The sequence below is a fragment of the Balaenoptera physalus genome (genome assembly GCF_965194825.1).
Source record: "Balaenoptera physalus genome assembly, chromosome: 11".
In the NCBI taxonomy this organism is placed as follows: domain Eukaryota; kingdom Metazoa; phylum Chordata; class Mammalia; order Artiodactyla; family Balaenopteridae; genus Balaenoptera; species Balaenoptera physalus.
In genome coordinates this window covers 15,279,273-15,302,538 of record NC_138896.1, presented here as the reverse complement: position 1 = coordinate 15,302,538, position 23,266 = coordinate 15,279,273, and the positions used below count along the sequence as shown (strand labels likewise).

The following is a 23,266-nucleotide window of genomic DNA, read 5'->3' as shown; positions in this document are numbered from 1 at the left end:
GAGAGCCAAGTTCAGGACACTGGTCCACAAGAGACCTCCCAGCTCCACGTAATACCAAACGGCAAAAATCTCTCAGAGATCTCCATCTCAACATCAAGACCCAGCATCACTCAATGACCAGCAAGCTACAGTGCTGAACACCCTATGCCAAACAACTAGCAAGACAGGAACACAGCCCCATCCATTAGCAGAGAGGCTGCCTAAAATCATAATAAGGCCACAGACACCCCAAAATACACCACCAGACGTGGACATGCCCACCAGAAAGACAAGATCCAGCCTCATCCACCAGAAATCAGGCACTAGTTCCCTCCACCAGGAAGCCTTCACAACCCGCTGAACGAACCTTAGCCACTGGGGACAGATACCAAAAACAACGGGAACTACGAACCTGCAGCCTGTGAAAAGGAGACCCCAAACACAGTAAGATAAGCAACATGAGACGACAGAAAAACACACAGCAGATGAAGGAACAGGGTCAAAACACACCAGACTTAACAAATGAAGAGGAAATAGGTAGTCTACCTGAAAAAGAATTCAGAATAATGATAGTAAGGATGATCCAAAATCTGGGAAATAGAATAGACAAAATGCAAGAAACATTTAACAAGGACGTAGAAGAACTAAAGAGGAACCAAGCAACGATGAAAAACACAATAAATGAAATTAAAAATACTCTAGATGGGATCAATAGCAGAATAACTGAGGCAGAAGAAAGGATAAGTGACCTGGAAGATAAAATGGTGGAAATAACTACTGCAGAGCAGGATAAAGAAAAAAGAATGAAAAGAACTGAGGACAGTCTCAGAGACCTCTGGGACAGCATTAAACGCACCAACATTCGAATTATACGGGTCCCAGAAGAAGAAGAGAAAAAGAAAGGGACTGAGAAAATATTTGAAGAGATTATAGTTGAAAACTTCCCTAATATGGGAAAGGAAATAGTTAATCAAGTCCTGGAAGCACAGAGAGTCCCATACAGGATAAACCCAAGGAGAAACACGCCAAGACACATATTAATCAAACTGTCAAAAATTAAATATAAGGAAAACATATTAAAAGCAGCAAGGGAAAAAAAACAAATAACACACAAGGGAATCCCCATAAGGTTAACATCTGATCTTTCAGCAGAAACTCTGCAAGCCAGAAGGGAGTGGCAGGATATACTTAAAGTGATGAAGGAGAAAAACCTACAACCAAGATTACTCTACCCAGCAAGGATCTCATTCAGATTTGATGGAGAAATTAAAACCTTTACAGACAAGCAAAAGCTGAGAGAGTTCAGCACCACCAAACCAGCTTTACAACAAATGCTAAAGGAACTTCTCTAGGCAAGAAACACAAGAGAAGGAAAACACCTACAATAACAAACCCAAAACATTTAAGAAAATGGGAATAGGAACATACATATCGATAATTACCTTGAATGTAAATGGATTAAATGCTCCCACCAAAAGAAACAGGCTGGCTGAATGGATACAAAAACAAGACCCATATATATGCTGTCTACAAGAGACCCACTTCAGACCTAGAGACACATACAGACTGAAAGTGAGGGGATGGAAAAAGATATTCCATGCAAATGGAAATCAAAAGAAAGCTGGAGTAGCAATTCTCATATCAGACAAAATAGGCTTTAAAATAAAGACTATTACAAGAGACAAAGAAGGACACTATATAATGATCAAGGGATCGATCCAAGAGGAAGGTATTACAATTGTAAATATTTATGCACCCAACATAGGAGCACCTCAATACATAAGGCAAATACTAACAGCCATAAAAGGGGAAATCGACAGCAACACAATCATAGTAGGGGACTTTAACACCCCACTTTCACCAATGGACAGATCATCCAAAATGAAAATAAATAAGGAAACACAAGCTTTAAATGATACATTAAACAAGATGGACTTAATTGATATTTATAGGACATTCCACCCAAAAACAACAGAATACACATTTTTCTCAAGTGCTCATGGAACATTCTCCAGGATAGATCATATCTTGGGTCACAAATCAAGCCTTGGTAAATTTAAGAAAACTGAAATCGTATCAAGTATCTTTTCCGACCACAACGCTATGAGACTAGATATCAATTACAGGAAAAGATATGTAAAAAATACAAACACATGGAGGCTACACAATACACTACTTAATAACGAAGTGATCACTGAAGAAATCAAAGGGGAAATCAAAAAATACCTAGAAACAAATGACAATGGAGATACGACGACCCAAAACCTATGGGACGCAGCAAAAGCAGTGCTAAGAGGGAAGTTTATAGCAATACAAGCCTACCTCAAGAAACAGGAAACATCTCGAATAAACAACCTAACCTTGCACCTAAAGCAATTAGAGAAAGAAGAACAAAAAACCCCCAAAGCCAGCAGAAGGAAAGAAATCATAAAGATTAGGTCAGAAATAAATGAAAAAGAAATGAAGGAAACAATAGCAAAAATCAATGAAACTAAAAGCTGGTTCTTTGAGAAGATAAACAAAATTGATAAACCATTAGCCAGACTCATCAAGAGAAAAAGGGAGAAGACTCAAATCAATAGAATTAGAAATGAAAAAGGAGAAGTAACCATTGACACTGCAGAAATACAAAGGATCATGAGAGATTACTACAAGCAACTCTATGCCAATAAAATGGACAACCTGGAAGAAATGGACAGATTCTTAGAAATGCACAACCTGCCGAGACTGAACCAGGAAGAAATAGAAAATATGAACAGACCAATCACAAGCACTGAAATTGAAACTGTAATTAAAAACCTTCCAACAAACAAAAGCCCAGGACCAGATGGCTTCACAGGCGAATTCTTTCAAACACTTAGAGAAGAGCTAACACCTATCCTTCTCAAACTCTTCCAAAATATTGCAGAGGGAGGAACACTCCCAAACTCATTCTACGAGGCCACCATCACCCTGATACCAAAACCAGACAAAGATGTCACAAAGAAAGAAAACTACAGGCCAATACAACTGGTGAACATAGATGCAAAAATCCTCAACAAAATACTAGCAAACAGAATCCAACAGCACATTAAAAGGATCATACACCATGATCAAGTGGGGTTTATCCCAGGAATGCAAGGATTCTTCAACATACGCAAATCAATCAATGTGATACACCATATTAACAAATTGAAGGAGAAAAACCATATGATCATCTCAATAGATGCAGAGAAAGCTTTTGACAAAATTCAACACCCATTTATGATAAAAGCCCTGCAGAAAGTAGGAATAGAGGGAACTTTCCTCAACATAATAAAGGCCATATATGACAAACCCACAGCCAACATTGTCCTCAATGGTGAAAAACTGAAACCATTTCCACTAAGATCAGGAACAAGACAAGGTTGCCCACTCTCACCACTATTATTCAACATAGTTTTGGAAGTGTTAGCCACAGCAATCAGAGAAGACAAAGAAATAAAAGGAATCCAAATCGGAAAAGAAGAAGTAAAGCTGTCACTATTTGCAGATGACATGATACTATACATAGAGAATCCTAAAGATGCTACCAGAAAACTCCTAGAGCTAATCAATGAATTTGGTAAAGTAGCAGGATACAAAATTAATGCACAGAAATCTCTGGCATTTCTATACACTAATGACGAAAAATCTGAAAGTGAAATTAAGAAAACACTCCCGTTTACCATTGCAATAAAAAGAATAAAATATCTAGGAATAAACCTACCTAAGGAGACAAAAGACCTGTATACAGAAAATTATAAGACACTGATGAAAGAAATTAAAGATGATACAAATAGATGGAGAGATATACCATGTTCCTGGATTGGAAGAATCAACATTGTGAAAATGACTCTACTACCCAAAGCAATCTACAGATTCAATGCAATCCCTATCAAACTACCACTGGCATTTTTCACAGAACTAGACCAAAAATTTCACAATTTGTATGGAAACACAAAAGACCCCGAATAGCCAAAGCAATCTTGAGAACGAAAACTAGAGCTGGGGGAATCAGGCTCCCTGACTTCAGACTATATTACAAAGCTTCAGTAATCAAGACAGTTTGGTACTGGCACAAAAACAGAAATATAGATCAATGGAACAGGATAGAAAGCCCAGAGATAAACCCACACACATATGGTCACCTTATCTTTGATAAAGGAGGCAAGCATATACAGTGGAGAAAAGACAGCCTCTTCATTACGTGGTGCTGGGAAAATTGGACAGCTACATGTAAAAGTATGAAATTAGAACACTCCCTGACACCGTGCACAAAAATAAACTCAAAATGGATTAAAGACCTAAGTGTAAGGGCAGACACTATCAAACTCTTAGAGGAAAACATAGGCAGAACACTCTATGACATACATCACAGCAAGATTCTTTTTGACCCAGCTCCCAGAGAAATGGAAATAAGAACACAAATAAACAAATGGGACCTAATGAAACTTAAAAGCTTTTGCACAGCAAAGGAAACCATAAACAAGACCAAAAGACAACCCTCAGAATGGGAGAAAATATTTGCCAATGAAGCAACTGACAAAGGATTAATCTCCAAGATTTACAAGCAGCTCATGCAGCTCAATAACAAAAAAACGAACAACCCAATCCAAAAATGGGCAGAAGACCTAAATAGACATTTCTCCAAAGAAGATATACAGATGGCCTACAGACACATTAAAGAATGCTCAACATCATTAATCATTAGAGAAATGCTAATCAAAACTACAATGAGATATCATCTCACACTGGTCAGAATGGCCATCATCAAAAAATCTAGAAACAATAAATGCTGGAGAGGATGTGGAGGAAAGGGAACACTCTTGCACTGTTGGTGGGAATGTAAATTGATACAGCCACTATGGAGAACAGTATGGAGGTTCCTTAAAAAACTACAAATAGAACTACCATACGACCCAGCAATCCCACTACTGGGCATATACCCTGAGAAAACCATAGGTCAAAAAGGGTCATGTACCAAAATGTTCATTGCAGCTCTATTTACAATAGCCAGGACATGGAAGCAACCTAAATGTCCATCAACAGATGAATGGATAAAGAAGATGTGGCACATATATACAATGGAATATTCCTCAGCCATAAAAAGAAATGAAATGGAGGTATTTGTAATGAGGTGGATGGAATTAGAGTCTGTCATACAGAGTGAAGTAAGTCAGAAAGAGAAAAACAAATACCGTATGCTAACACATATATACGGAATCTAAGGAAAAAAAAAAAAAAAAAAAGGCCATGAAGAACCTAGTGGCAAGACGGGAATAAAGACACAGACCTAGCAGAGAATGGACTTGAGGATATGGGGAGGGGGTGGGGTGAGATGTGACAGGGTAAGAGAGTGTCATGGACATATATACACTACCAAATGTAAAATAGATAGCTAGTGGGAAGCAGCCGCATAGCACAGGGAGATCAGCTTGGTGCTTTGTGACCACCTAGAGGGGTGGGATGGGGAGGGTGGGAGGGAGGGAGATGCAAGAGGGAAGAGAAATGGGAACATATTGTATATGTATAACTGATTCACTTTGTTATAAAGCAGAAACTAACACACCATTGTAAGGCAATTATACTTCAATAAAGATGTTTAAAAAAAAAAAGTGCTTCAATTTAGTGGCTTTACTTAAAAATTGTTACTGGAGAAAAAAACTTTACTGTTGACATTCATAAAGCCCCTCATTATATGTCCAGGTCACTGGCAAAAATTAATAATAATCTCGGGCCCCATTTTAAAAAGTATTATTGCACAAGATGTAGCTGTATGCTTTTTGTAAGGTTGGGAGAGAGTTGGGGGTGGGTACTCATGGAATGATTTTTGTCTGTGCTATGAACAAAGCATAAGTCCACAGAGAGAGAAAGAACATGAAAGAGATACTCACGAATCTGGACAACCTAAAAAATATGTGGAAATGAGATAGAAACCGAAAGTGGAAGACAATGAGATGTATTAAGCTCTGTGAAAGGGAGAAAAACTTGGGTGAGGCAATGATGTAGAACACTGGTTCTAGGACTGCTGCAGGACAAGACAGTTGAATAACCTTGGACAGAGCATTGGGGAAAGATGGGAATGGAGAAACCACGCTCCGTTGGGAAGCATGTCCCAATGGCCAAGATAAGACACAAACAGCAGTTATTAGTGCGATCTACTTTACATTTTTTTGACTTACATATGAGTTTAAGATATTGGATCAAAAACTAGTTTCATCTATATTTTTCCTATAAAAGTCAGCATAATACCAAGCATTTGGACCAAGATACTCAATCATAATAGAAATGTGATGATTCAATAATGTGTAACAGCAGCCTCCCCTAGCTCTTTTTTTTCCTATCTTAATTTGTCTCTCTAAGCTCATCATTTACACATCACCTCAAAGTAACATTACCATCAATTCTAGATCGCTGATGACTCATGATTATACTTGGAATACTACCCAAATTTGCAGAGTCCTACACTGTCTTTTGAACTTGCAGACTGCTTTAAATGTCTCATTGACCTGCTAACAGTAAATTCTGTCTAAATATTTATTTTTGGGTCATGGTGTGGAGATAAATATCATAGAAATATATGTAAATACATGCACATATATACACACAGATAGAGATGAAAATATAATTATCTCATATTTTAGAAATAAAATAATATGTACTTGAAAATGTGTTTATTTTTAAAAATGATTTTGCTTCACCTATTAGTCACATCCCAGTTAAAGCCAGTGAAAGGGCACATTTAGGTTACTTTACTCTTTATTCCTATTTGTGTTATTACATGCAGGCTTGTAAAAAGTCCATAAGACACTGCCAACTACAGTTTGAGAGAATGCATGTGGTTGACTTAAGAATAAATCAGCAAACAAATAGACATAACATTGCCAGTGGACTGATTCAAGTTCAGTTGCCATTGCCTTTGTGGAGAAGTTATTGATGATCATGCATCCAATAGGAATCTGATGACAGTGGCCCCAAGCTGCATGGCATGAGTTCCAAGCTCCACTGTGAAATTTATCTACTTCTATTTCCTTTTTTTTTTGAATTTTGTAAATATAAAATCTACTTCTGGTGTTAACTTAGCATTATCCTATTACTTATTATTTTATTACTCTGGTGGCCCTTGAAGAAAGATATCTTTGGCACATAGACTTTCTGAACATTTCCTTCATTTAGAAAAAAACCTATCCATCTGGAAGTAAGGGCCCTGGTACAAATAAATCAACAGTATCTCCTTCAAGTGTGTTCTTTGCTGTCACTTGGGAAGTGCAGTCAGGCGCACAGGGAACAGAACTTTGGGGCAACTGCAGCAACCTCTCCAGCCAAGCTCCTTCACCAGGGGAACAAAACAGTTCACTGCAGCTTCAGCTTTGGTGACCTTTATACTCTGAATGCTTTACCGCTTGATTAAAAATGTGCTCATGCTTAAAGGCAGAATGCCAATGGGGTTTATACTAAGGTATAAACACGTGGAGAGATTTATTAGAGGTAGTTTATGTAACCATTTTTCGGGAATATGATTTTGTTTGAGAAGTTACTAGAGGCTGGAATGACAACTGCTCTGTAACTCCCCAGTAAGTTTTCCAAATCAATTCATGTGGAAATCAAATTGCACCTGAGCAAATATTGAAGCGTGTAGCAAAAGGAAAGAATAGCTTTCATTTTGCAACCACAAATATTACAATAGCTTATGCACATATTTTAGGAAAACATTTTTTTCTTATGTGAAATCACTTTGCATGAAATTGCAGGATCAATTTTTGTGGTGCGGATAACCTGAGTTGTTCTTTCACAACTATAGCCTCCAGGAGAATTCGGATGTAACTCCTTACAGAAAAATAAATGGGAAAAAGAGCTCATCTTATGTTTTGCCACCTAACAAACAACGTTAGTGGTATCATTTTACAACAAGATAGTAGATGGAAAAACACAACCTAGAAATTGATAAAAGCACTCCAAATCCTGCTATAAAAAAGATTATAATCGTAAAACCGGGCCAATATTTAAAAATTGATAATGATAATAATAGCTACTTGTGGAGTGTGTAATGTTCCAAGCGCTGTTCAAAGAGCTATACGTGGTTTCTATCACTTAATCATCACAACATTTCTATGAGTTAAGCACAGTTACCACCGCATTGCACCACTAAGGAAACTGAAGCACAGAGAGATTAGGCATCTTGTTCTATTATACAGACATTATGGTAGAATTAGAATCCAAACTGAGACGGTCTAACTCTCAAGGCCTTTCTCAAGCCATATATGACACACCTTCCTTATATGTACTTTATAAACAAAGATGGCCCTAGTGACTGGAGAAGATCAAACCATCGCTACCAGGGTTTCTATTCTGAAATAAGTTTCAAAAAGTAGGAAAGATCCCACAAAGTTCTCCCTGAGTAGCAAGACCACTCGAGTAAACTCATATCTCTCTCGCTCTCTCTTTTTTTTGCAAAGAAGACTACAGAGGGTGAAAACATGAACTTTTGGAGCCAGACACACCAGCAATAAACATTTGGTAAGTTATCTAATTTTATCTATGCATATTTTCCCATCTAGAAAATGGTGATAAAAATAGTCACCTCAGATATTTTTTTAAATCAGGACTAAAACAGATGATATTCCTCAGCTTCTTAGTACAGTGTTTGACACTTAATATACAACCAGTCAATGGCAACAGTCACTATTATTAATTAAAAACATTTGAACGAGGAGCATTAACTAGAACTGAGAGTTCCAACTTATCTGCCATTTCTTATTTTCTATTCATATATTGTTTTTCTTTTCTCTCTCTTTCTTCTTTTCTCTTTCCTGTGGATATTATGAAGGGGAAAGATCTTCTCGGAAGAGTATTTTTATAACATCAAGTTTGAACTCTTTGGGCAAAAAAAAAAAAAGTTGTTCAGATTTACTTATAAGTAGCAATGAGGGATTAAAGAAAGGATTGAGACAAAAGTCAGTCTATGGGCAAGGAAAATGGTTTATTTGGGGATGGTGCTAAATTAAATTAATACATTGAAAAAAATGCATGAAAAAGAGAGAGAGGACATGTCTTATACCAAGAAAGGGTATGCTTAGAAAGATTTTGACAGGGGGAAGGTGTTGTTAGCTAAACTGATAACAAGTGAAATGTCACTACTGTAGAGCCTAGATTCAAATGGCATCTGATTGCTTATGGGTGAGTGGTGGAATTTCAAAACACTGCCTTGGACCATAACTGAGAAACTGTAAAAAACCATCCCCTCCACTGATTGTGTTTTTAAACTTTTTTTTTTAAATTTTAGTCAAATTTTAGTTTTCCATTGATGTCTACTAAGAATCTGTTAAGAAAATTCATCCATTTAATGGCTATCTTCCAGAGCATAGTGAAATGGCATGGTTGTGGAGTCAGAAAGACCTGGAATGTAATCCCATCTCTAACGTCTCGTGGTTTGTGATTTTGGACAAGTCATTTCATGTCTCTGAGCCTAACTATGATACCAGCCCCAAAGGTTGTTGTATATCCTGTGATAACGTGCAAAGTGCTTTGCACAGCGGTGCTCAGCCTGTGGTCCCCAGCCGAGCCTCATTAGGAAACTTACTAGAAATGTAATACCTCATGCCTAACTCTGCAGGTGGAGTCCAGCAATCTGAGTTTTATCAAGCCATCAGGGGATTCTGATGCACTCTAAAGTTTGAGAACGACTGGCCTAGCATAATTTCTGACTCATAATTGACGTCAATAAAAAGCAAATAGGATTATTGATGTTATGTGGCAAGCTCTGGAGCTGAGGACACAGAGAGAAAAACAATGTTTGTGTTTCTATCTAGAGGACCTCAACTGCCAAGTGTGATCAGAATACTTGAGACTATCCTTTGGTCTAAGTCCATGGATCTCAGATTTAGCTCTACTGAAACAGCTGGGAAAGCTCTACACTTTTTTCTTAATAGTGGCAAATATATATAACATAAAACTTACCATTTTAAACATTTTTTTTGGTGTACAATTCAGTGGTATTAAGTATATTCACACTGTTGTGCTACCATCGCCACCGACCATCTTCAGAGCCTTTTAATCTTGTCAAACTGGCCTTTCTTCCTCACCCCAACCCCTGGCAACCACCATTCTACTTTCTGTCTCTGTAAATTTGACTATTTTAATCACCTCATATAAGTGGAATTACACAATATTTATCCTTTTGTGACTGGCTTACTTACGTAGCATAATGTCCTCAAGGTTCATCCATGTTGTAGCATGTGTCAGAATTTCCTTAATTTCCTTTTTTTTAAAGGCTGAATAATATTCCATTGTATGTATATATCATATTTTGTTTATCCACTCATCATCTGATGGACATTTGTCTTGCTTCCATCTTTCGGCTATTGTGAATAATGCTGCCATAAACATGGGTGTACAAATATCTGAGTCCTTGCTTTCAATCCTATTCAGATTTCCCACTTTTTTCATAATTCAACCATGGAAGGTTGTGTGTTTCTAGGAATTGGTTCATTTCATCTAGCTTATCCAATTTGTTTACATATAATCGTTCATAGTACTCTCTTACAATCCTTCTTGCTTCTGTGAAATAGGTAGTAATGCACCCTTTCTTTACTTCTGATTTTGAGTCGTCTTTTTTTTCTTAGTCAATATAGCTAAAGGTTTGTCAATTTTGTTGATTTTTCTGAAAAACCACTTCTTGGTTCTGTTGATTTTCTCTATTGTTGGGGAAGCTTTTTAAAAAGTGCCAATGCCCTACTCCAGATGTCCTGCTTTAATTTAGTGTGAGATGGGGTTTGGATATCAGTATTTTCTAAAAGCTTCCTAGGTGGTTTTCATGTGTAGTCACATTTGAGAATCACTGGTATAAGAAATTCTTGATTCTGGAGGTACTTAATGGCATTTTCATAATTCAATATTTAGGTTTATACAGGGAAATTCTTGTGGAAGATAATGTAAAATAATGCTATTATATGGAATTGGTCAGTAAAAAGTGGTAAGTTGGAATTTTAATGCTGGATTCCTCTTTTTCTTTTCAGTGATTTGGTCCCCTCATAATGAATGACTGCTTGTGTTATGATGATGTAGTTAACAAATATTCACAATAGATTAAGTATTGTATTGAATAAGTAAAGTGTACAGTTAATCCCTGCACTCAAAAGAACTGACAAGAGTCAAGAGAACCAAACGTATATTATTAAAGTTGATTGATAAAACTTTTATCTCTAATACTCCTGAGTTCACTTCCTAAGCTTACTTCCTATTACCTCCCCATTCCTAGAACTACTAAAACAAAACTTTCCAAGGAATTCCAACTTCTGTATTTCATGTAATCTAAGACACCATCCATTTTAAGATGCAATAATTTTTAATATTTTAATAAAATCTCCCCAAACAGCACTTTCAATAAAGATTATGACACAGCATCAATTGTAAAATGCATCCTAGTTTGAGACCTATTAAAATGTGGAAAAAACTAGCATCTTTCGATCAATGAAATCTGCAATTTTTCTCCTCACCTAAGCAGAGAGATAAATTGATGGGGACAAAATAACATAATGTATCTCAAGGCCCAATATATTTAATTCATTGATTTTTTTGCTGATGTGGATCGTTTATGCCAAGGGATGCTTGCATTTATATGACTAACCAAAGGATGGCTATATACTTATTTATCTGGGATAGTGGACTTTTGCTATAAGAGTCAAAGGGGACTTCCCTGGTGGTGCAGTAGTTAGGAATCCACCTGCCAATGCAGGGGACATGGGTTCGAGCCCTGGTCTGGGAAGATCCCACATGCTGCGGAGCAACTAAGCCCATGTGCCACAACTACTGAACCTGCACTCTAGAGCCCATGAGCCACAACTACTGAGCCCACGTGCTACAGCTACTGAAGCCTGCGTGACTAGAGCCCATGCTTCACAACAAGAGAAGCCACCGCAATGTAAAGCCTGTGCACTGCAACAAAGAGTAGCCCCTGCTCGCCACAACTAGAGGAAGCCCACGCGCAGCAACGAAGACCCAATGCAGCCGAAATTAATTAATTAATTAAAAAAAAGAGAGAGTCAAAGGAGCACAAGAGATGTGTTCTTGATGTCTCTTCCAGTGCTCTTAATATAAATTCACAACCTTAAGGCCTAAATGTTTACCAGCTAAATCAAGACATGTGCTTTCAATAGAAGGGGCAGTCAGACTGTCTATTCTAGATATTTGCTCTTGCCAGGGTATATTTGTTGTGTCCAGATTGGGATGAAGCCAGTTCATCTCAGTCCAAGTCTCCACCTCACTTATGCTGAGAAAGCAGACAAAATGAAGCATCTGGATTAGATGAAATACTAAGACCACAAATCTAAATCTATGCCCATGATGGTGGTCCTGCAGAACCAAATGCAGTGTGAAGAACTCTCCCGTGTTATTTGGGAATTTGGCCAGGTCACAGGAGGAAATTCTGAGTGGAAGATGTGAACATTAAAATACTCCAGGAGGAATTCCAGAAGATCATGATTACCTTCGACCCAAACAAATGAAATGACTTGCCAAGTTATGTGGCAGTGCTTCCAGATTAGAACTCAGGTCAAGCTGTCTGTGTAGAAAATAAGGACCCTCTTGGCTCATTTGCTTTTCCCCCTCACACTTTTCTCTTCCCACGTACACGTTTTGTGAAGATTCTTAAAAAGTTTCCTCATGTAATATACCACCCTTACCCCATTATTTTCTCCTTTGAAAATGTAAAAGACTCTTTTAAATAGAATTTGCTTTGTCGAATCCAAGATAACAAAGGATTAAATTAAAGAAAACAGCCAGCTGTTTTCAATAGTTAGGAGTGGAGAAGGAACAAGCTAGAAAAATTCCTGTTTTAGGCATGTTTAGCTGCTCTTAGGTTCCTCCTTCTTTATTTTATTGTCTTCTTCCCTTGGGCTGGGGCACCAGGTTATCACCCTCCACCCATGATCTTCAAATCTTATGAGGAAAAAGCAGCAGTGACTAAACTGAACTCTATTTAAGTCCTCTCAAATTATCCACTCCCCACTGTCTTCCAAACACAGACATGCAAACTCATAGTTTCATATGTAGCCTTTTAGTTTTGCTTTTCAACTTGGGGGATATAATTATTTTCAACTTCTCATTGATATATCCCTAAAAATGCATGAAAAGGGGTGAAAGTAGCTGAAAATAACAACAACCAAGAATACGAAATTGGTTCTTGGACAGACTTCTGGAACCCTGAATAGCCAAAGCAACCTTGAGAAAGAAGAACAAAGCTGGAGGCATCACTCCCGTATTAACAGAGCTATAGTAAACAAAACAGTATGGAATTGGCATAAAAACAACACATAGATCAATGGACCAGAGTAGAGAGCCCAGAAAGAAACCCACATATATATGGTCAATTAATTTATGACAAAGGAGCCAAGAATTACAATGGGGAAAGGACAATTTCCTCAATAAATTGTATTGGGAAAACTGGACAGCCACATGCAAAAGAATGAAACTAAACCTCTTGTCTTACACCATACACAAAAATGAACTCAGAATGGATTAAAGACTTGAATGTATGAGCTGAAACCGTAAAACTCCTAGAATAAAACATAGGCAGTAAGCTCCTTGACATTAGTCTTGGCAATGATTTTTTAGATTTGATAACAAAAGCAAAGACAACAAAAACAAAAGTAAACAAGTGGGACTACGTCAAACTGAAAGCTTCTGCATGGCAAAGGAACCTACCAACAAAATGAAAAGGCAACCCCACTGAATGGGAAGAAATATTTGCAAATCATATATCTTATAAGGAGTTAATATCCAAAATGTATAAAGAACTCATACAACTCAATAGCAAAAAACAAACAATCTGATTTAAAAATGGGCAGAGGATCTGGATAGACATTTTCCAAAGAAGACATACAGATGGCCGACAGGTACATGAAAGGATACTCTATATACTACTCATCAGGGAAATGCAAATCAAAACCACGATGAGATATCACCTCACATCTGTTAGGATGGCTATTTTCAAAAAGATAAGGAATAACAAGTATTGGTGAGGACGTGGAGAAAAGCGAACCCTCATGGTGCACTGTTGATGGGAATGTAAATTGGTGCAGGCACTGTGGAGAACAGTATGTGAGTTCCTCAAAAAATTAAAAGTAGAACTACCATATGATCCAGAAATTCCACTTCTGAATATTTATCCAAAGAAAATGAAAACACTAACTCAAAAAGATAGATGCACCTCATGTTCATTACAGTACTATTTACAATAGTCAAGATATGGAAACAACCTAAGTGTCCATCAACAGATGAATGGATAAAGAAAATACGGAGTATATATAATGGGATATTATTCGGCTATAAAAAAAAAAAAAAGGAAATCTTGCCATTTATGATGGACCTTAAGGGCTTTATGCTAAGTGAAATAAGTTAGAGAAAGACAAAAACCATATTATGTCACGTATGTGTGGAATCTAAAAACAAATAACAAACTTATAGATACATAGACCAAATTGTTGGTTGCCAGAGATGGGGGTGGGGGTGGGTGAAATATGTGAAGGGAGTCAAAAGGAGGTACACACTTTCAGGTACAAAATAAGTCATGAGGTTGTAATACACAACATGGTGACTATAGTTAATAATACTGTACTGCATATTTGAAAGTTGAAAGTTGTTAAGAGAATGGATCTTAAAAGTTATCACAAGAAAACAAAATTCTGTAATTGTGTATGGTGATGGATGTTAACTAAACTTATTGTGATCATTTCAAAATATATACAAATATATATCACATCCTATCTCATGTCAATCTGTCACTGATTGAGAGCTTCTCTCTGGGGCTGTTAATTCCCTGGCACTTCTAGGCAAGGGAAGAATAGCTTTCTATGATTGGGAAAAGTCCCTTGGGCACAGAGATGCAGACCCTGACAGTTGGAAAGCGTCTAGAGCATGTTGGAAATACACAGTAACTTTAAAATTCTCTGGTATCGTTCATATGTCATTTCAAGTTATTTAAAGATTCAAATTACATACCACCATGTACAATTCTTGAAAAATTTACTCAGAGTATATTCTAGCTATTAATTTGATGAACTATGTTAAAATGCAAGAAAGGAGAAATAGCAGTAAACACAGAAATGTATCTAATTACCAGTGAATGTGGTAACAAATGTAAATTCAAAAGAAAAAAGTGATTTTTGAAAGAGAATATTTAATTTTTAAAAGCCAAATTAATTCAATAATGTCAGCATTCTTGGCTGTTACCAATAGATTTTATTCATCATGATCAGAAAGGGGAAGTAGAGGTGAATCAAAGTAAAATTATATTAAATTTCTCTTTTTTCATACGGAAGAATTTTAAAGTTACAATATATTTCAAATATAAATGCAAAGAAAACTGTAAGCATAAAAGCAAAAAACAAAACAAAACAAAAAAACCTAGGTCATATTTAAATAAATACTGACATAAAAGCACACTTTCCTGGACACAAGTGACAAAAATCAACTGTAGGTTGTCTTCATATTGGAATAATAGTGGAGAGTCTCATGAGACTCAAGGGCAACAGTGCAGTGGGGCCTGAAGATTAGAATTGGAGAGCCAAACACCTTTGGAACTCACTCCTGGTCACACCTTTGCTCCCCTCTCCATGAAGGCTTATCTCTAACTCTGCAGACTGATAGTCTCTCTTTCCCTGGCCCATTTCAGAAAACGTGGCCATCGAAATCTCCTGCTTTCAATGTTACAAGTCTAAACTTTTCATGAGAGACACATCTTTTTCACTAGCTTTTTACTTTACACCTGGAAGTCTTTCAACCCAGAGCAGTGGTTTGTTTGCTACTCGATAACTAAGATCTGATAAAAATTCAATGGATTGCATTTTCCCAGGCAGATAGCATAGTGGATCATTGAAGAATCCTTAACCACTATCTCATGAGCATTGAGCAAAGAATGAAGATTCAGTCTATATATAATAATTGTCTCTATAAAAGAAAACAAAACAAATGGAGAGCAATGGCAATAACCAGGTAAAGAAGGAACCAACCCCATGCCTTCCAGATAGGGGTTCTCTAAAGAGAGCACTTAAACAAGAGCTGGAATTTAGCTACTTGAAAAGGGGCTCTGTCTCCCTCCTTCCAAAAAGTGTGGACTAAGCAAAACATCCTATGATTTGTTAGGAACTGCTAGCAAATGGCTAATAAACTGGGGAACCTCTCTCAAGGTCTTTGGCAGGACTAATAATAGTGATATTAAAGATGCTAATGATAATAACAATGGCTGTAGAGATTTGAGGAAATGACATCTAAGCTGAGAGTTGAAGGATCAGAAGAATTAAGCCAGATGAAAGAGAAAAGGGAAATGTGTTCCTGCCGAAGTGAATTTGATACAGGGGTAAAGACCTAGAGGATAAAGCACAATATATTGAACATAAATATAGAATTGAGAATTGAGGTATGGCTGAAGGACAAAGTGATGAGAAATGAGAATTCTCTTCCTGGCTTGTAGAAGGCTGGAGATTGAGAGAATGAGAAAGGTAGAAGGCTGGAGATTGAGAGAGAGGGAGAGAGGGAGAAGAGAGAGAGAGAAAGAGAGAGACTTGCTCGATCTCTGGTGTCTTTACTTATAAGGGCACTAATTGCATCCTGAGAGCCCCACTCTCATGACCTCATCTAACCCTAATTACCTCTTAAAGGCCCCATGTCCAGACACCATCATATTGGTGACTAAGGCTTCAACATAAGAATTTTGGGGGGACACAAACATTTCTGTTATATATGTATTCATACACACACACACAGAGTCCTAAAATGTTAACAATGACTATCATTGGAACTATAATCTGAATGTCCACAGTAGGTTCTTACCATCAGTTTTACATCTTCTTTCTGGCCATCAAAGGTGCTCTCTGGTATGTTTTTGTATTTATGTTATTGCATTGCCATACACATATCTGATTCATTTCCCTCCTCCTTTCTTCCCTCCTTCCTTTCTTCCTTCTTTTAGTCGCCTCATGACATACTTCTTTAAATGTAAAGCTGTTACAGCTTGCTTTAAGATCAATTTCCTTTGAACAACACCCTTCCACTGTTATAGTACAGCTGCACCTTTGTAATGGTCTCGTGCTATATGAGAGATTTTTCCAACTTTCTAAAGATACATTTTCTATTTATTTTATTATCTTTGTACTAGGATAAGGTCATATAGCATAGAAGTTAAGACCATGGATTCTGAAATCAGATTTCCTGGGTTCAGTTTCTAATTATATTGTTGGTAGTGTTGTAACCTTAGATAAGTAATTTAATCTAGAAATGCCTTGGTCTCACATCTATAAAATGAGGGAAATAAACATAACTACTTTACAGACATGCTGTAGGAAATCAATGAGTTCATGTGTATAAAGTACTTAGAACAGTGTCTGCATGTACAAAGTACTCAATAAATGTCAATTACTATTATTATCATATTCTATTATGATTTCTACTTTTAAGGAATTGTTTCTTAAGGAATTGTTTCTTACCACCTTCTAGACTGTGTTTACTTAAAGCTATCTATTATTGTTATTTTTAAATGTTTCTGTTATCAGTTATGATACTTGGTTTTAGAGCTTAACTGCCCCCTCTCCAGAGATATCTAGTTGATAAATTTTTTGTGAAAAATATCTTTCCTGCATAGCTGATCTGCATAGGTGTATTTCATTCCTTGCCAATTTATCGTTCCATTTTCATAAGCTAGAAGAATTAATCCTAATTTTTGATAACATATATAGAGTCAGCCATTCTTTTCTATAATTCTCTTTTAAAGGTCATTATATTTCAACTAGAAAAGCAGAAAAAAAAAATGCTTCTCTTCCTTCCTTCCTTGATTCCTTCCTTTTCAAGGCTTTCAATATATTTCCACTCTTAAATCTAACTTTAAAAAATTTACACATTGCAATTTTATTTGGTCTTGTTTTTCACTCCTGTGTATTCACAGAATGTGATTGTGATCACTAGGTTTGGTGAATCTGGCAGATACTTTATCATGCAAACTTGCAGCCATAATGCACTGGAAGAGCAGGATACAGGGAGTCAGGACATCCATGACCAAGACTGAAGCTTTCCAGGGTATAGCCTGTGCAAGTCACTTAATTTCACAAAGCATCATTTTTCTTCCCTCTAAAAGATGAGAAATGCAACTGGAGATCTCGAAAGTTCCTTTCAGTTTGGAAACGCTTTGACTCTAGGAAGGTGGCATATGTCTGTGATCAAGCCACAACAGCCTAAATTACACTGAGTTCTGAACCCCAAAGCAGGTTAGCAATGCTATTTGTCCCCATTCTATAGTGTTAATAGCAGGATTTCTTGAATTTCCTAAACCTGTAAGTTTTACTTGACTTTGGTGAAACATGGATGGGGTAACCACTGTAGCTTATGTGTGTAACAGTGGGTGTGAAATAGCTAAATGGGAAAATCTTAAAACCTTAAGCTTCTACAACCAGCAAATGCCCCTGCAGAGGGTTCCTTCCCAGCCCAAGAATGATGCTTATGCTAAGAAAGAAGGAACACTGATAATTAAGAACATTTTATTTAATTTACAGCTACTCTAATGATTACCAAGATTATTCTTGGTGCTCGCTTCTACCTAATGAACTTGCAATTTGTTTAACTAGAAAAGAGGAAAATTTCAAAAGATGGTTTATATTTGCCTTTGTTGTTCTGTAAATGGGATCACCTTTATAAAAGCGTGCTTTCCTTCTCTCTGTTTAGGTTGTGCTTAAATGAAGAAGTTGTCCAGCAAAATTCTATGAAGTGTATTTCTCCCTTCTTGTCATAGAAACATAATTTTATCAGTGTTCAAAAAGAGAATTTTTCCCTTTCAAAATTGTGTGGGTTGAAAAATTCTCCTTGCTGTCAAGCTCTTCATGACTAATAAATGTTACCTGTATCAAGTCTTCTAATTATCTCCAAGATTTTGGATTTTAGAGCCAGCAATTTTATTATTTTACCATCTGTCAGAATGTTTTTGGCAGGGTTCAGTAGAAAAATAGGCAATGTGTATGAAAGCTTAACTAATTAAATATTAAACGTAAGTATAAAAATGATACCATGGAGTTTTGCCTAAGCCAACCTGTGACTACATTTGGTACTACTAGGTCCACGTGAATTTTAGTGCTTACCATGCCTTACCTCCTGACCACGTCATTCACACCAAAAGAAATTAAAGAGGAAGAAAAAAAATACTTTCTTTTCTTAAATTTATTTTTAAAATTTATTTTTATTTTTTATTTTTTTAAAATGGCATTTATATTCATTTATTTATTGTATAACCAATATATATTCTCATGGAAAAATGAGCAAATGCAAATGGTTAGAAAAATTTACATCTAATATCATTCCATGATATATCCTCATTTTGATTTTCATCCTTCTAGATTTTCTCATATGCCTGTACATATGAATAAATATATATTCACAAAACTAGGATCATACCATAACTTTGGAAACCTGTTTTTGTCAATTTATATGTTATGTTTATGATCATAAATACAAATCTACATTATCATTTTTCTAGATGCTTAGTATTTAGGCAGATTCCCATTCGTCCCTGTGATAAACAATGCTGAGCTGGGATGACCATGTTTGTGGTGCTATCATTGTGCACTTGTCCAACCATTTCCTCGGGCCTCATTTCTTTTTTTTGTTATGAATTTTTGTATTTTATTTTATTTATTTTTTTATACAGCAGGTTCTTATTAGTTATCCATTTTATACATATTAGTGTATATATGTCAATCCCAATCTCCCAATTCATCACACCACTCCCCACCCTGCCACTTTCCCCCCTTGGTGTCCATACATTTGTTCTCTACATCTGTGTCTCTATTTCTGCCCTGCAAACCGGTTCATCTGTACCATTTTTCTAGGTTCCACATATATGCATTAATATATGATATTTGTTTTTCTCTTTCTGACTTACTTCACTCTGTGTGACAGTCTCTAGATCCATCCACGTCTCTACAAATGACCCAATTTCATTCCTTTTTATGGCTGAGTAATATTCCATTGTATATATGTACCACACCTTCTTTATCCATTCATCTGTCAATGGGCATTTAGGTTGCTTCCATGACCTGGTTATTGTAAATAGTGCTGCAATGAACATTTTGGTGCATGTGTCTTTTTGAGTTATGGTTTTCTCTGGGTATATGCCCAGTAGTGGGATTGCTGGGTCATATGGTAATTCTATTTTTAGTTTTTTTAAGGAACCTCCATACTGTTCTCCATAGTGGCTGTATCAATTTACATTCCCACCAACAGTGCAAGAGGGTTCCCTTTTCTCCACACCCTCTCCAGCATTTGTTGTTTGTAGATTTTCTGTTGATGCCCATTCTAACTGGTGTGAGGTGATACCTCATTGTAGTTTTGATTTGCATTTCTCTAATAATGAGTGATGTTGAGCAGCTTTCCATGTGCGTCTTGGCCATCTGTATCTCTTCTTTGGAGAAATGTCTGTTTAGGTCTTCTGCCCATTTTTGGATTGGGTTGTTTGTTTTTTAAATATTGAGCTGCATGGGCTGTTTATATATTTTGGAGATTAATCCTTTGTCTGTTGATTCATTTGCAAATATTTTCTCCCATTCTGAGGGTTGTCTTTTCGTCTTGTTTGTAGTTTCCTTTGCTTTGCAGAAGCTTTTAAGTTCATTAGGTCCCATTTGTTTATTTTAATTTTTATATCCATTTCTCTAGGAGGTAGATCAAAAAAGATCTTGCTGTGATTTATGTCAAAGAGAAAAAATACTTTCTATGGCAGTTAATATATAATTTCTTCTGAGAGTGGCTTCTTACTTAAATGATATAATTTTAGGTTATTAAAAATAACAAATTAACAAAGAAAACTAAAAACACAAAGTAATACATTAAAAAAACCATTTTATATTTGCCCAGAAATAATGTCTGCAGTGAGACCTAGGGTGTCTTTTGTGATCCTTATAAATTCTTTTCTATCCATCACGCAGGGAATGTAGGCATATGTATTGCAGACTGCCTGAATAGTTTAGATATCTCATAGATTGAGTCAATTGCTTCTAAACAAAAATGCTGCATGTATGCTCTTTTACCTAAAGTAGATACCAATTCTTTCTCTGCTATGAAGGTGCCACACTACCATTTTAATGGAGAATTGATGTGATAGCATGCCCCATGCATTATCCTGAAAAGACTATACTGACACTCAGTGCTGGTATACCTGTTCACAGGTGCTTCTGCATCTTTGGAGCCTCTATTTGAACTCCAACTCTGCCACCTCCCATCTAGCCATCAGGACATTATTTAACCTCTTCACTGTGCCTTAGATTCTGCCTCTATAGTATAGGGATGATAAGCGTACCTATTTCAACAGACAGATGTGAGGATTAAATGAGTCAATATATGTGAAGCATGTAGAACACTGGTACATAGTGTTGCATCAATAAATGTTGCCTAGGTATATACATATTATTTGTATCATTTGACATAGAAATTATATTAAGCAAAACTTCTTAAAACATATATGTATGCAGAAATACACATTGCAACATTTATAACAGAATAAATGTGGAAGCAATTATTGATATAATGACCAAATATAAGAGAAGCAATAAGAGAAAGAACAAGCAAATGATGGTATAGCCATGCAATGGAATATTAAATGAAGTATGTAAAGATTTAAATAACATATAAATCCCAATCTTATAATATTAAAAAATAGAAACATGACATAAAATTTTGTAAATATAATTTCAGTTATATAAATCAATAAGGAAAGAAAGAATGAAATATAAAACAATGTTTGACCAGATTTATGGGTGATTTTATTTGTTCACATCTTTGTGTTTTTTCCTATAATAAATATGACTATAGAAATTAAGAGACAGAGAGATTTTACTGTTACTCCATGTCTCTTTACCTCCCCAGGCATCTCTTGACTGCAGAAATAATCACCCAGTGCCTCTGACCAAGCTATGTTTTAATCCAAGAGTAACTACCCTCTGAGAATATTGCCTTCATCAGGGAGTAGGGAGAAAATGGTCTGGACCATGCTGACATTTATTACTATTGGCTGCCCAGTGAAGCAAATGTGCAAGCAACAAGAGAAAGGGGAACGCCTAGAAAGCTCTCCCTAGGCCAGGCCATATATGTGCACCCTGGAGCTCTCCCACTGGAAGCTGTTTCCCACACATTGGGACTCATTCACTTTTTTTCTCCTCTAGGTATTTAGTCAAACTTTTTGTTAGTTGCAGTGGCATCTCCAAATTTGAGTTGAAGGGAGGAAGCCAGAAGCCTGGACTTGTTATTTGCTTATAAATACCTACTATATCATATTATATTGGATGATGATTATTTCAGTATGACTATAGGACAATATAGATGTCACAGAGGAAACAAGCTTGGATAATTACTGTGGAAATTAGGCTATGAGTATAATCATTATGGAACAGCATGAATTTTTTTGAATAAAAGTAATATGAAACAATGAATTATTTAGAGAGATATTTCTAGTAGGCTTTTTTTTTTCTAGTAGGCTTTTAAAGAAACATACATGTGCTAATTTAATTCGCAGGTAGAGTGAATTTTAGTTCTCTCCAGTGCACTCTTATGGTCAAATTGTATTAACAATGGAAGTCTATTAGAGGAAAGAAAATGTAATAATCTGTATGAAGAGACAGAAAGAAATATTGTGCAAATGACTTCTTCTCCTAAAAATACTACTGTTCACAAGAAAAATATATATATATACTGTATCATTTATATGTAAATTATAAGTATGTTGACTTGTTTCTTGGCCAAAGTAGGAATCTATAATTTAATGTCAGAAATACACAGAAATTTTAACTAAATAAAGACTATTGTGAGCACTATAAGAAATTAACATAGTAGTACAAATTTTAAAGATACAAAGTATAGGTATAGAGAACCCCCCACATATAATAATAATATATTAATATAGAACACATGTTAATTTGTATTCTACAGAGAGAAGATGCTTCATTTTAAAAGGCATTCATTGCATATTGTACCTATAAAGCTCCAGAGGAAACTTCAGTAAATTTTAAAAGGTAAGATTTTAACCGATCACATTCTCATATTGAATTGTTGCCAAAAATTTTTGGAACAACAATAATAAAAGGTTAAGGAATCACCAGCAACAATAGAAAAAATTCAGTTTCTTAGAAATTAAAATGTATCTGCTAAATACCACTGAGATCAAATTATAAATTAAGATGCTGGTTATATATTAAGATTGGCCAGAGTGTAGGAAAATGGGCATGAATATATACTATTGTTGTACAAACTGATGCAGCCTTTT

General features: G+C 36.1%; 1 long non-coding RNA gene across 11 annotated transcripts in view; it reads left to right on the top strand.

Annotated features, from left to right (window-relative positions):
- Nucleotides 1-23,266, top strand: part of LOC309638850 — a 220,875-nt gene that overhangs the window by 37,432 nt on the left and 160,177 nt on the right. For 6 of the 11 annotated variants that reach the window (XR_014251333.1, XR_014251334.1, XR_014251335.1 and 3 more), the window contains one exon: nucleotides 8,439-8,496. This is a non-coding gene — a long non-coding RNA (uncharacterized lncRNA). Of the gene's footprint in view, nucleotides 1-8,435; nucleotides 23,016-23,266 lie in introns of all 11 variants that reach the window. The other 5 variants (XR_014251337.1, XR_014251340.1, XR_014251336.1 and 2 more) reach the window with 4 other exon arrangements.